Source organism: Varroa jacobsoni, unplaced genomic scaffold (assembly GCF_002532875.2).
Source record: "Varroa jacobsoni isolate VJ856 unplaced genomic scaffold, vjacob_1.0 scaffold_1143, whole genome shotgun sequence".
NCBI lineage: Eukaryota > Metazoa > Arthropoda > Arachnida > Mesostigmata > Varroidae > Varroa > Varroa jacobsoni.
Genome location: NW_019214045.1, coordinates 4,556 through 17,019, shown reverse-complemented (window position 1 = coordinate 17,019; position 12,464 = coordinate 4,556). Strand labels below are relative to the sequence as shown.

Genomic DNA, 12,464 nt, shown 5'->3' with positions numbered 1-12,464 from the left:
GGTTACTTGTCTTGTTACTTTCAGACAGTATAATATCAAGCTCGGCGTGCGCCCTGATGAGCATTTAAGCTGGGAGGGATGCTTTGAATAGGTGTTTAAGGGATTGCTATGATGGGTGCCATATTGTTTACGGTGAGGATCGGCAACGTCTCATCTACCTTTAGGATTTGAACCTGCAACGCTCAATTTGTATTCATTATGCCATTATATTGCAGATCTAAAGACAGAGGATCTCATAACTTCGCTACTATTTAACCTCGTCAGGCTGTCATAGCAAATCTACACGAAACTACGCTTGATTGAGTCACATTTGTGGATTACTAGAGGTATTTGGTCAACTTGGAATATATGACTAGAAATACAGATCTACTGAATAAATATATCCTTTGCTTATAGCCTATGTTTAACGATTACTCTATACGTATTGCCCGACTGGACGGAGATATAGGCATATGGTGTCCAACCGTCGAAACCAATCAATAGACAAGGGTAGTAATAGAACTCTCGTCTCATCCAATTGCTAAACGTCCAATGTAAGTTCAACGTAACAAAAAAGGTAAATTGTGGGGTATTTTATTGCTTCTCTGAGTCATTTAACAGCTTCTTATATCGAACTGCGCATTTAAAGTCTTCTCGTTTTTTGTGACTCATATTATTTGACGTAGCCTTAAATCGTGTAGGTCACGAACCTAATGCTATACAAAGCTATATTCTTGAAATTGCTTATCATTCTGGCTACACAAGTGATGACCTCGGTATCTTTCTTGATACTTAGATGACCCGACTAGAAATGTCTGAAGATGACTCTACTATTCACCGAACTCAAAAACAATAACTTTAGGTCATCAGAACGCAGTAAATAAGCCACTTGATTATCTAGCTTGAAAATGTACAATTTTAACCCACAGTACGAAGTGTATGGGTGAAAAATTTAAAGCAGCTTTATGGTCATTTCGACCATACATTAGAAGGGTGAGGTTCCATCATAGAAGTGGTTTCTCTGGTCTTCAAACTAGCGGCCAGTTACGGAACGTTTAGCTTAAATTATCATACTCACTCGTACTATGGGCAGGTAATTACTAAATGAATAGGGGTATATATATATATATATATATATATATCTTTTATGAAAAAGATGATTTTTCCGAGGAAGAGAAGAATTGTATATTACGTTTGATATTGCTGCTTAAAGAGCTTTTCTGCTTTAAATCATTAAGAGTATATTGTCGTAAGTTACGTAACGAAACAATTTAGCCAAGTTTCTGATATCAGCTAAAAAGACCCAGTTACACAAAGTCCGATAAAATTAAAAGTACTTTCCTGTGCAAATCAATGAAATATTGCCAACGGTGTAGGAAAACAGCGGAACCGTGAGAGACATTAAACTTAAAACCAAGTATATATTTAGTCAAAATACAATCATTATACATCACAACTCGGTAGAAAAGTTTGAATCAACAAAAGTATTTATTTAAGATGGATGACAGACCTTCAAAGTTTCGACCTGCTAAGCCTGAAAATTTCGACAGTAGCATTCACTTAGTATAATAAAGCAACGGCCTCGTTTACTATGACAAACAAGTTGTGGTGCTATAAATATATATCAGCTGATTGCCGCACTGAATGTTTTTTTTTTGTTTAGTATGGTAAATCTCTTGCAGAAAAAAGGTAAGGGATGTGGCAGAGACATATCATTACTCCTAATATAGATCGAAATATAGAAAAAATAGCGGAAGAACCGGTCAGCTCAGCTTTGAATAATGAAGAAATAAAAATTCATAGTCACTCAAGCTGCTAAAACAAAACAGACGAAATTAATTATCACCTTTTCACGTGTTTGTAAACTGAAGTTTGCAAAATAGGTTTTTTTGATAGCACAGATTCGGTCGTTTGCGCTTCTATTACGGAACTATTACATCTAAGTAATTCTAACGAAATCCGTCAATTTTACTTCGTTTGTAAATTGTCAACTTCTTTTGTCTATTATGTTCATATTGAGCTTTCGAAGACGAAATGTGCTCCCAAATATCATTGGTCCTTTTGACTCTGACCCGGCCTGCACATCTCGACGACAGGATCAGCTTCCAAATCACTTGATGGTGTGTAATCGTTAACCAGAAATACAATGCCTCTCTCTCTATACCGCACTATTTAGCGCCCTCAGCTGTCCTGATCATTGGTCACGTTTACCTGGAACGAGTGGCAAGAAAATCCATAGCATCTCAGTCCATCTCTGAGCGGACGAATGATAGCAGCAAGTATGAGACAACCAGAAAGACCTAACAGGAAACAGCTGTCACCCACTTCCAAGCCGATGTATACTCCATCGGTGGTCTATTGTTGTTCATAATAGATACCACTCGTCGTATTCTTATCTTCAACATCCTCATGGTAATCACCATCAACTTGCTACTACATACTCGGCCTCGGAGTACCACACACAACGGTGGAACTAATTGAATCTAAGTCTGTTGTTCTTTTTTAATGCTCTAACTAAACGAAAACAACTATAAGAACGATTTCAGCAAACAGATTCTGCACTAGAAAAATCAGTAATAGTGGTTGATAGCGTTTAACGACAAAGCTGAAAGTAGATTAGGTAAGGACTGGACCTGGATCGACGTTTTATTGTCCAGCATCCTAACTCGTATCCCATAGCACGGAAGAGGGTGGTGTAGCTGGTTCATTACTATACAAATGTTGTACGAATAGCGTCTACGTCTACCATCAACAGCATATGCTCATTAATGACAAAACATTTCTTTTTGCCTATTTGTATAATGATATTGAACATACCTATATGTCCTAGGCAAGCTAGGTCCTAAACGAAAAGATTCTACCTTAGGTTCCGACTTGCTGCAAGCGCGCCTTGCAAAAATTGGCTAAAACAACCACCTGAGCGAGTCTAAATCTATCAGAATGTATCACGATACAGAGATTAGAGATTGTATATAATGTGTAATTATAATTTCAACGAAAACGTTTTACTTAACAACGAATGAAGTGAAATCTCATCCTTGTATAAAATAGATGGCATTTTCTTATAAAACGTCAATGAGAAATTAGTGGATCATTTTATTGTGAACTTCAGTTTGTGTACATATAGGTACTACTCTGTGCGTGTCCGTCGAGGAATCCAAGTAGCCGTTGTGACGGGCGTCAGGTCCTATTTTTGGCGCGAACAAATGTCGATTTGACGATAGCTGCCTAGAGCATACAATGATTTCCTTGGTTAAATGTTAAATGCTTATTTGGCCGACTAGACACCTGCCAAACGGCTCGGCGATGAAACAACAGGTTCATGCTTTTATACTTTGCAATAGAGACTGATCATTGTTTGACGATTATTGAAAAGAACAATGTTACCGAAATGGGGTGTTATAAGTGTAAATACGGTCATCGTATTTTAGAACTGTCCGTGTTTCTTCTAGACTGGCAGCTTTCTACCTTGCCCAGTCCAATAGAAGCACCGCTCGCATGAACTCTCTCCAACTTCGTTTTTTGATGCACAAACAAAGCCACTCACGAACTTCGAAAAATTTGTTGTGAGGCTCACATAGTATCAAAGCTAGCTATAAAACGGGGCATGGGCCTGAAAGGGGAAGTGGGAGATTGAACGAAAAGAAAGGTTGGTTGCCGTGCCAGGTTGGCTTGGCCTATTATCGCTGAGTGTCATTCTCGATTTGTTCTTGCCGTTCCATCACCATCATTATTATCACCAATCGATTATTGATGTTCCCGGCGTCTCGCACGCGTACGCTATGTTAGAAAACTATTAGCAAAAACCAATACGTATGTGATCTCAACATTTGGAAACAGGTCGAGCTTTATCACGCAAACTACCGCATCGTCTATGCTACGACAGTTTAGATAAACGGAAATTTGTCGTTTTTCTGACACAGGAACTTGCCACAATGGCCCTACAAAAATAATGACTGAATTGAACGTGGTTATTTTTTTAGTGTGAACTGGGTAACATATTAATACAGTTCCGAGGAAGATTTATTAGTGGTCTTAGGGGTCAATCAGGCAGCGTGCATTTTGCTGGCTGGCAGGTTTCCAAATTGGACAAGTCCACTAATTCATTATATGTTTTACAAATGTGGTTTGCGTTGGACGCGATCCTTTACCTGGCTAGGCTCGAATGCCCCGTATTCTTCTTAGACGCGAGCAAAGGGAACCTCTATACTTTGTTGACGTTTCCTGCGACGAATGGCTTGTCGTTGGCAATGGTTGGCGCAGAAAAGATGATTCGATGACAACATCTACACAGACTTGGACTTCAAGTGATCGTCCTTTCTTTTTTTAGACCTGTGGCAACGACGTCAGGCAGTGTTCCATTGTCGACCTCGGACAAGTAGCGAACTCCTGACGGCATTCCGCCATGCCGTTCCGTCGTAATTCGTTTCTCAAAATTAGTGCCAATCAGAGAGAACCAGTATCTGGATCCGAAACGATTAGACATTATCAGCTGTGGATAACAGTTGTGAGAATGGGAAGTTTACTTAATCCGCTCAAATATAGGTAGTCCAGATGAACGCTTAAGCTAATAGGCTCAGTCGAGCAGTATCAAAACGTTCATAAAACGAGCAATCTATTGCCTTAATTAAGGAAATCAACTTTGAGCAGGTATTCGTCTATGAAATAGTGGCATATTGGTCACGTTGAATTTGACGCTTCTAGGACGCTTCTACACTACGGCTTCAGCTAACGATATTTGTCGAGACTGTTTCTAACAGCTGACCCGCACCAATATTGATTATTGCCTGCTACAGAAAGAAACGCCTACGTTCATGTAACTAGTCTTCAACGAGATTTCACAGTAGCGTTTGCGCCAAATAAATAAAGTATAAAAAAAGGAGGAGCTCTCAGAGAATTCTAAAGGAACATACCGATATATTGGCATCTATACTCTTTTTTCCACAACGGAAGTGCTTAGAGTCTCCTTTCAATTATAAATCAATAACGCGTTTAGGCTGGAAAACAATAATTTACATGTCACGAAATCCCGTTATTAAAATTTGAGTCATTTATGTTATGACATTGTGGCCAGGCAGCGGCTATTGTCTCAAATTGACAAATTGTGAAAATGTGACAAATTTAACCTCGCTCTTTTTCTGGCTTGTCCGTGTCACCACAGTTGCTGTCTGCAAGCTCTCAGGAAACCATATCACGGGATCCATATTGTTGCAAACCTTCAACTCAGGCCAAGCCTCCTCACGTCAGCGGTTAAGGTGTAATCTGACAGCGCTTCTGAGACCTTCGACTTTATTACTCAGATGGCGGACCTTCCGCTAACATTGTTACTCGTGCTGAGACTGTCAATGCTTAACTTCCAAAGTGTATCCATGTTGTCAAATGGTCCTACCGCCAGAGTAACAGCCTACACCCCTTAAAGAAAAAGGCGACCTTCAGGACATTTGAGCGATCGGTCGGTCGGTCGGTCGGTCGGTGTCTCAAGTGGGGCTTTACAGGAAGAGCGTGCTGATGGGGTGACTGGGCCGGAACGTTTACGGACATTGCTAACAGGTTGACTGAAATCTAAAAAGAATAGATTGTCTAGATATGATGTATTGCCATGTTTATCTACGCAGCGACGCTTTATCCTAAATGAGCGCTCCCTGAGAATCGTGTCAAACATTTATTTTAGTGAGAGTAAACGATATGAGATGAATGCTTAGTTTAGTTGCCGTATCATTATTTCTGAAGCCTACTAAATAAAAAAAAGAAACAGTTTTGGAACTTCACTGATGAAGAATTTCCTTAAACTTCCGTGATAGAGACCGCAACAATATGTTTGCCATATCTATATCATGTCGGCCACTGTTCTCTGGTTATCCATGCTACGGTGATGAGTGTCAGAGGCCTGTGAAAGTCAGTGTCCCGTATAACCAAAATGACCAAACGCGGACTCCATCTTGAATGACGCTTATATAAAATAATTTTTTGCCAGATCAGTTTTGGAATCTTAGATACCACTAGAACATAGTTGGCCATGCTACTTCATAACTTGGGTAGTTCTGCAAAAGCAAAGGCGATATGACGTTACTACTACTACAGTTTCTAGCTGGCTTTCTAACTGTGAGCTTTTAGTATTGCAAAGCAAACCATCTGTTTTTGATTGTATGTATACTTGGGCAGATTTCCTCATACCGAGGCATGTTATGCGGTATGCTATTTAGATTCGAGAGCAATAGATGCATTGATCGTTTCGTGGCGACCGTCGAAGACTTTCGGACCTAAAGCTAAATTCGAGCTATTATAAATAAACAACGCGATGTTCTACACATTCTTGATAGGCATACGCCATGTTACTTTGTTGCCCCGTGTACAATATTGCTTGAAGCGCGAAGAAAAAAGCAAGCCTAGAAATAGATCGTATCTGTTTGGACGAACAATGTTAAGCTTAGAGTAAAAAGACGATAACTTATTTACTCAGCCATAGGACATTCACAGCGGGCATTTATTTTATTATACTCCACTATTATTTTAATATACTCCACTAAAATCTATAAATTAGTGACGGTGCCAAAGGGCTACCATGTGCATATAATATTTCTGTATTACATTAAAGTTGTCCTTTTAGAAGTACATACAAATGAACCGCATTCAAATCCCCAATAGTTACTTCGTACCCTGTAAGGGTTATAGTGGCTATTCTGTAAGCACCGACCGACATTTTCTAGAAAAACGTAGTCTCTTTCATCACATTACTTTATTATGTTTTTTTGGCGCTTGATCTTCTGAGAAGAATTTATTGACAGAAATCGTGGACAACGACCGCGACCGCTATCATGCTATAAGCTACTTAAGATACCGTAGGTACTATGGAAACTTCAACAAGAAGCAGAAGTTTAAAGAGGCATGGTAAAGCTAATTTAGCAGAGTTGAGACTATGCATAAACTTCTGCCACATAAATAATACGTTACTTTAGCGCACATCCCTGTTTGTCTACCGTCCAAACATACCTAGATACTTCTGTTTTATGAAGGCTTGCAAGTATTATATCGTATTCGTACGTATACCCAATTTGCATCGGTTTTGCGATGGCCTTTTTTGCCTTCATTTCTTATTCCTTCAGGAATGCCAGCGCCATAGCAAGACGATATTGTGACTGGGTTGTGATAAAACAAAACCAAGTGCAAAAAAAGGAAACAAGACAGGGCCTGAAAGAGGAAAATGGGTACATGTAACCGACCTTACTTAAAAAGAAAAAGAAATTATCGGAAAAAAAAGCGAATTGCAAGCATATTGGAAGAGCATTGCTTCGTCGGGCACCCAGGGTAGCATGGTTGTTGAAAAAAAAAATATATTTTTTTTAAATTTTGGTTTTCGACCTTGTAGTCGTCATAGTGCAGGCTTTTCCTGTATTTTTTCGTCTCTCTTCCTTCGGCTTCATTTCACACTGTGCGTACCCGCAGCGGTGACCACAAACACCATCATCTTCATCTCCATATTGTTCAACTAGATGGGGCAATCAGTTGGGCTAGGTTGGCACCAGCACCGCCCTGTGCTGCCGCCGTAGACGTTTATGAGTTTTTATTAGATGACTCACTGTTGTTGCCGTTACCACCGGTAGGCTATAAGTTTCGCAGGCAAACAGCTAGTACAGAGCAAAGGAAGAGAAGAAGAAGAAACCGGCAGCTCTATCATCAACGTCATGTCGTACAGTGACGGCGACGTGGCTGCCAGCACCCGCTCTGGTCGTCTTGCTGCGTCGAACAACTGAATATGGCAGACTTCAAAAAACCTCAACACCATTCGCCCGCTGAAAACTCCTTTAAACATCGAAGTGGCGCTTGGCAGCGCAGCTACTCTTTTTATAGGAAGGCAGACGGAAAGTTTGGATGGCTGGTTCCATTTGCGATGCTCGGAACGGCAGTTTCCAACTATGGTGGGAAGCAGCCCGTAACATATTTGAGCATGCATCCTAACCCAATACTACAGTCTCCCCAGAAATCATCTCAGCTCGCCAATAGTGCCTTTCACAATGGCTTAGTATGGCGTAAAAGGCAAATAGGTGATAAGGGACTGGATTATGCTGCATTCGGTGGTTGTTTGAGTGGCCACGAGCGTTTTGAAGCCAAGAGGTCAAATCAAGCATAGTTTTTAGCCTAATGGCCAAGTGACTGTGCTTCAAAATAATTTTTAATACCAAGAGTCTAATAGGGTTCATAACCATAAAAAATTCCTTATATTAACGACAATAACAAAAACATACGAACACAGATGGCATACATGGTCAAGAATAAGAAGGCTGAGACGAGACCCACTGGACTTCCACTTAGTATTGCATAATAATAATAAAGCCTGCATTACTATATTTCTTTGCGCGACAGAACACGTTTTTGCGCCGGCACTGCTAGTTGGTTTCACTTGTTAAACAATACATGTGCGTGCCAGTGTTTTAGTTAAGAACTGGAAAAGTTATGTTGATCTATTTTTCACCAAGTGCTCAACTTACAATATACTTCGGAACTACAAAACTTTATCAAAAACTCTATAAATCACGCAAAAGTAGTTTCATAACTAGTAGTTTGTATAGATGCTTTGTTTTTCCAACTGTTCGTAACGCTAGTAGAAGTGAATAGAGCATATAGTGACTGTAATAGGTTACTGGCTAGAAACTCTTCCTGAGGGCCATGCATTGGTGCTTATATATCGCCCAGTTACCAATACTATTTGCAACCTATCCCGTTTCATATTTACGGGCTCTCGGCTCAGTTAGTTGCATAAAACGGTGTCTAAAAGCTTGCATCTCACAATAGGCAACTATTATATGGAGAATTTTTCATTATAAGATAAATAGACTTTAGAGAATTGAGTTGATAATGGAACGCTCTCGAATGCACAGGAATTCGAAAAGGGCCAGAGCCCATTAGGAAGTAGGCGAGAGTCTATCGCATTCGTCTGCAGGCTCACTTAAATGAACTCGTAAAAAGGCGCATTCAGATAGTAAAGGATAGTCCTATTATTAAGGAGCAACTCGGCCTATAATACATATCCACAATGTAACCTAATGCTATTCGTGACAATGTATACAACCTTATTAAAAGCCTAACGCGGAATAGTATGCATATTCTGCAAAGCACAGTGCATGCTTGCCGAAACACAGTATGAATAAGCATTCACTGTCGGATTATTAGAGAAAAATTGCTAAATAGAAAACGCGTTGATCAGAAAAAGAGGATAGATCAGGATTCGATGACCCAATCTGGCTCTGAACAGAAATATACTGGGGCGGACGGTGTTCCTTCGATGAGGGGAATTCGAAACAGACTTGTACTACTACTGGGAGAGATAAGTAGCTGCTGGATCGCCAATATCGAGCGTAGCCACTCGGACTGCCTTCCGCTTATGATAAAACGCTGTTCGCACGCGCTCCTGTACACCAAATTAATCCTCCTACTATTATCGAAACGTAAGATCGTTTTTACTTTTGATCGCGCATCGAGGTACGCCTTAAATTTCTTTAGCCTAAGATTGAAAAGCTTGCTAAGCCCTTCTGCTACTATCTATCTTCGCCGCAATAACTTTCCCTTTCTTGTCATCTTTCTACATTTTCTTTTTTCCCTCTTGTCTTTGCTCATACATTATTATTTATTTCATATTTCGTTGTAATTTTTTTTACATAACACTCCCATTCATGCCCATCGAGCCTGATTAAAATGATCGGTCCTGAAAAAATGTTAATGTTTCCATAGTTTAACATTAATTTTAGGTCGCAACTTTGACAGCGTTCGCATACCCGAACTTCTTGCGAACAGTTATCTTGACGGGTAGTGATAGGTTTAATGTTAAGCGTTCACTGAACTAAGCATGGTAGTTGTATTTCATTGCTTTGACCTTTTGACATGTGAATCATTGGCATTGCGCGCTAGCGTTTGGCCTTTCGCATGTACCACAAGGTTTGCTGTAAAATGTAGGACAAACGAGACAGAAGCAGGAGATGAATTTCGTCTCTTTACCTCATGCTTCGTCCCTTCCTGACTGGCAAATAGGACGGTTGTTTGACAGTCCGCTAAAACAATTTCTATTTGAATTCATAATAACATCGACACAGATTCAGGAAAGTCACGTTATCTAATTCTACGTCCTATATATAGATGTTTTCAGTAGAACTTTTTCGTCGCGAAAGGCGCTCTTAAGTCTTAAGTTTTAAAGTAAAGTACATGCCCCGCTTACCGGGGCAGTATTACGTGCATAATCTATGAAACCTCTTATTACGGTAATTGCTAATTATGTCGGCCGTGTTAAATGAACGAAGGGGATACGTTGGTTGCCAAAGTAAAATCGTAACTCTGGACGCTATATAGTTTTGAGTAAATCAGACGTATTTCAGTCCGCTTCACCTATGCCAACGACACCACAACCTATACGCCCTTACACCAAAACAAGGAGACACACTAAGAACTTAACGTTCAGAGTCAGATTTATCGACCACAAAAATCATGCATTCAGTAAAACTGCTCGCTATGAGTAGAGCTCTTCTGATAATGGAAGTCTGAAAAACTTACACCGACGAACTCCTTGAAATGTAGGCTTGAAATGGGGGGAGATCCAGTCAACGAACGAAAGTCAACATTTCATCATTGTCGAGAAACGAACGATGCTTGCTTTACGACAACTTCAACAACATATGCAATTTTGTCCAACAACCACTATATCGTTCAGAGCATATCTTTGGCACCTCTTCCCTGAATAATCTCATAAATTAATTTTTTACTATAGGCATTCTTCACTAGCCTGTGCATATTATGCTTTTCTATGCGACTTTGCTAAATTTGCGGTGTTTATTTATTGGGCTGGAACACAGGTAATTTAAGCTTTTAATTTAGCGAAAGAACGACTGACCGATAGAGGTAGAGTACATTTTCCAGGTCCAACATCCCAACTTCGTACCTAGTAGACCTATTCAAGCAGTCTTTCGAGTTCAAGATTCTCTTTGTGCATGGCATAAATGTCCGGAGCCGCTTCAACGGGCTTTTGAGCTTGGTGAAAAGCAAAATAAATGTATTTTTTTCCATCGGAAGCTTCCATCTTTAGAACCTCAACTCGATATAAAGTTTCGTTCATTGCGCAGTGAAATCATAAAGGGAAGAATTTTTTAATAATGTAAAAAAAAATAGTTAGGGGGTAAAAGCATAGGATAGATAGAAAAGAAAGCATAGGATAAAACTGGAATCAGTCATATTCTAATCTGATACGATGCAGTAAGTACTGACCAAGGAACTAGATTATGAGACCTATTTTGTATGGCTCTTGTCAACGGTTGTTGTAAGTAAAAGTATTTGCAGTACCTTTTAGCTGTGAACTAAATTTTTCATTTAAATGTTCTATCAACTCTGGTCAACTTTTACGGGATACATTTAGCCAGGCAGTTTGAATTAGATTGATCTGAAACCAGGCCGCGAAGTGGCCATTGGTTGTTTTACTCGACTCGTATCTGTCGTTTTGATGACCTAACAGATAGGCCGTTTGTTGCCTAAAAAAAGATGTCTCCTCGCATTTCATAACCAGTCTTTCCGCATCGAAACACGTCAACAAATTAAGTCGTACATTACGCTGGTAAGTTACGATGTATAAGCGTAAAAGTGTCCCAAAGAAATAATATAAAAACTGCAGCGTTGACGTTAATCTATTTTTGACCCAATAAGTTATAGGTATTTTTCCATCGTATCACACTTCATTTTAAGCAGAAGCATAAACTTTCCGTTCAACCTCTGCCGAACCCTTTTGCTCGAGAAGTTAAGCGGTCGAAGCTGCTATCTTCGGACAGACGTAAAGCACGTATCTAGTCATACCGAAGACACCAGAAATGTGCCCGCATAGCAAACGATAATTAAAGTGAATCGTCCTTCTGGTGATGATACTCGATTTCACATTGTTTTAGAATACACATGTTGCAATGTCTCTATCAATCAGTTAATACTTACAGTTCATTGGGTGAAAAGAAATAACCGGACGTGGGAAAAGTAGATCATCAGCTAAAGCAGAAGAAAGACAAGGCGACCTGGTATAAATCAGCAAATAACACTTATCTATAGGTGAACGAGGATAAACACTACCCCTTACTCCAATAGGTTTGTTTACACGAAGTGTTTATCAAGGACAACATAGGACCTTCCCACGGAGACATGTTTTACTGACCAATACCCGCTTAAGCGTAGCAAACAGACTGAACAAATCTTTACGCAGTAATACGGTGTACCAACATCTACCAAGATTGCACCATGACGTGGTTTGAATTAAAATTACAATCAGTTCCAAGCAAAGGCCTAATGATACGGAGTACAAGGTTTAATTAGAGAGAACTTTACAGTGCCAGACGAAGCTGCGAAATCTGGCCTGCATCGTTCACCTTATATCATACATATATTTTGTTGCATACGAACAGCTATTCATTTGCCTTTCTCTAGCCTCGTTTTTCTAAAGCTGCACGTTTTTATGCCATCCGCTCACT

General features: G+C 39.8%; 1 long non-coding RNA gene across 1 annotated transcript in view; it reads left to right on the top strand.

The window, feature by feature from the left end:
• The window catches only part of LOC147752593 (uncharacterized), a 47,842-nt gene extending 47,562 nt beyond the window's left edge, over positions 1–280 (top strand). Inside the window, exon 3 of the long non-coding RNA XR_015313639.1 lies at positions 25–280. This is a non-coding gene — a long non-coding RNA (uncharacterized LOC147752593). The remainder of the gene's footprint in view (positions 1–24) is intronic.
• The last annotated feature ends 12,184 nt before the right edge of the window (positions 281–12,464 follow it).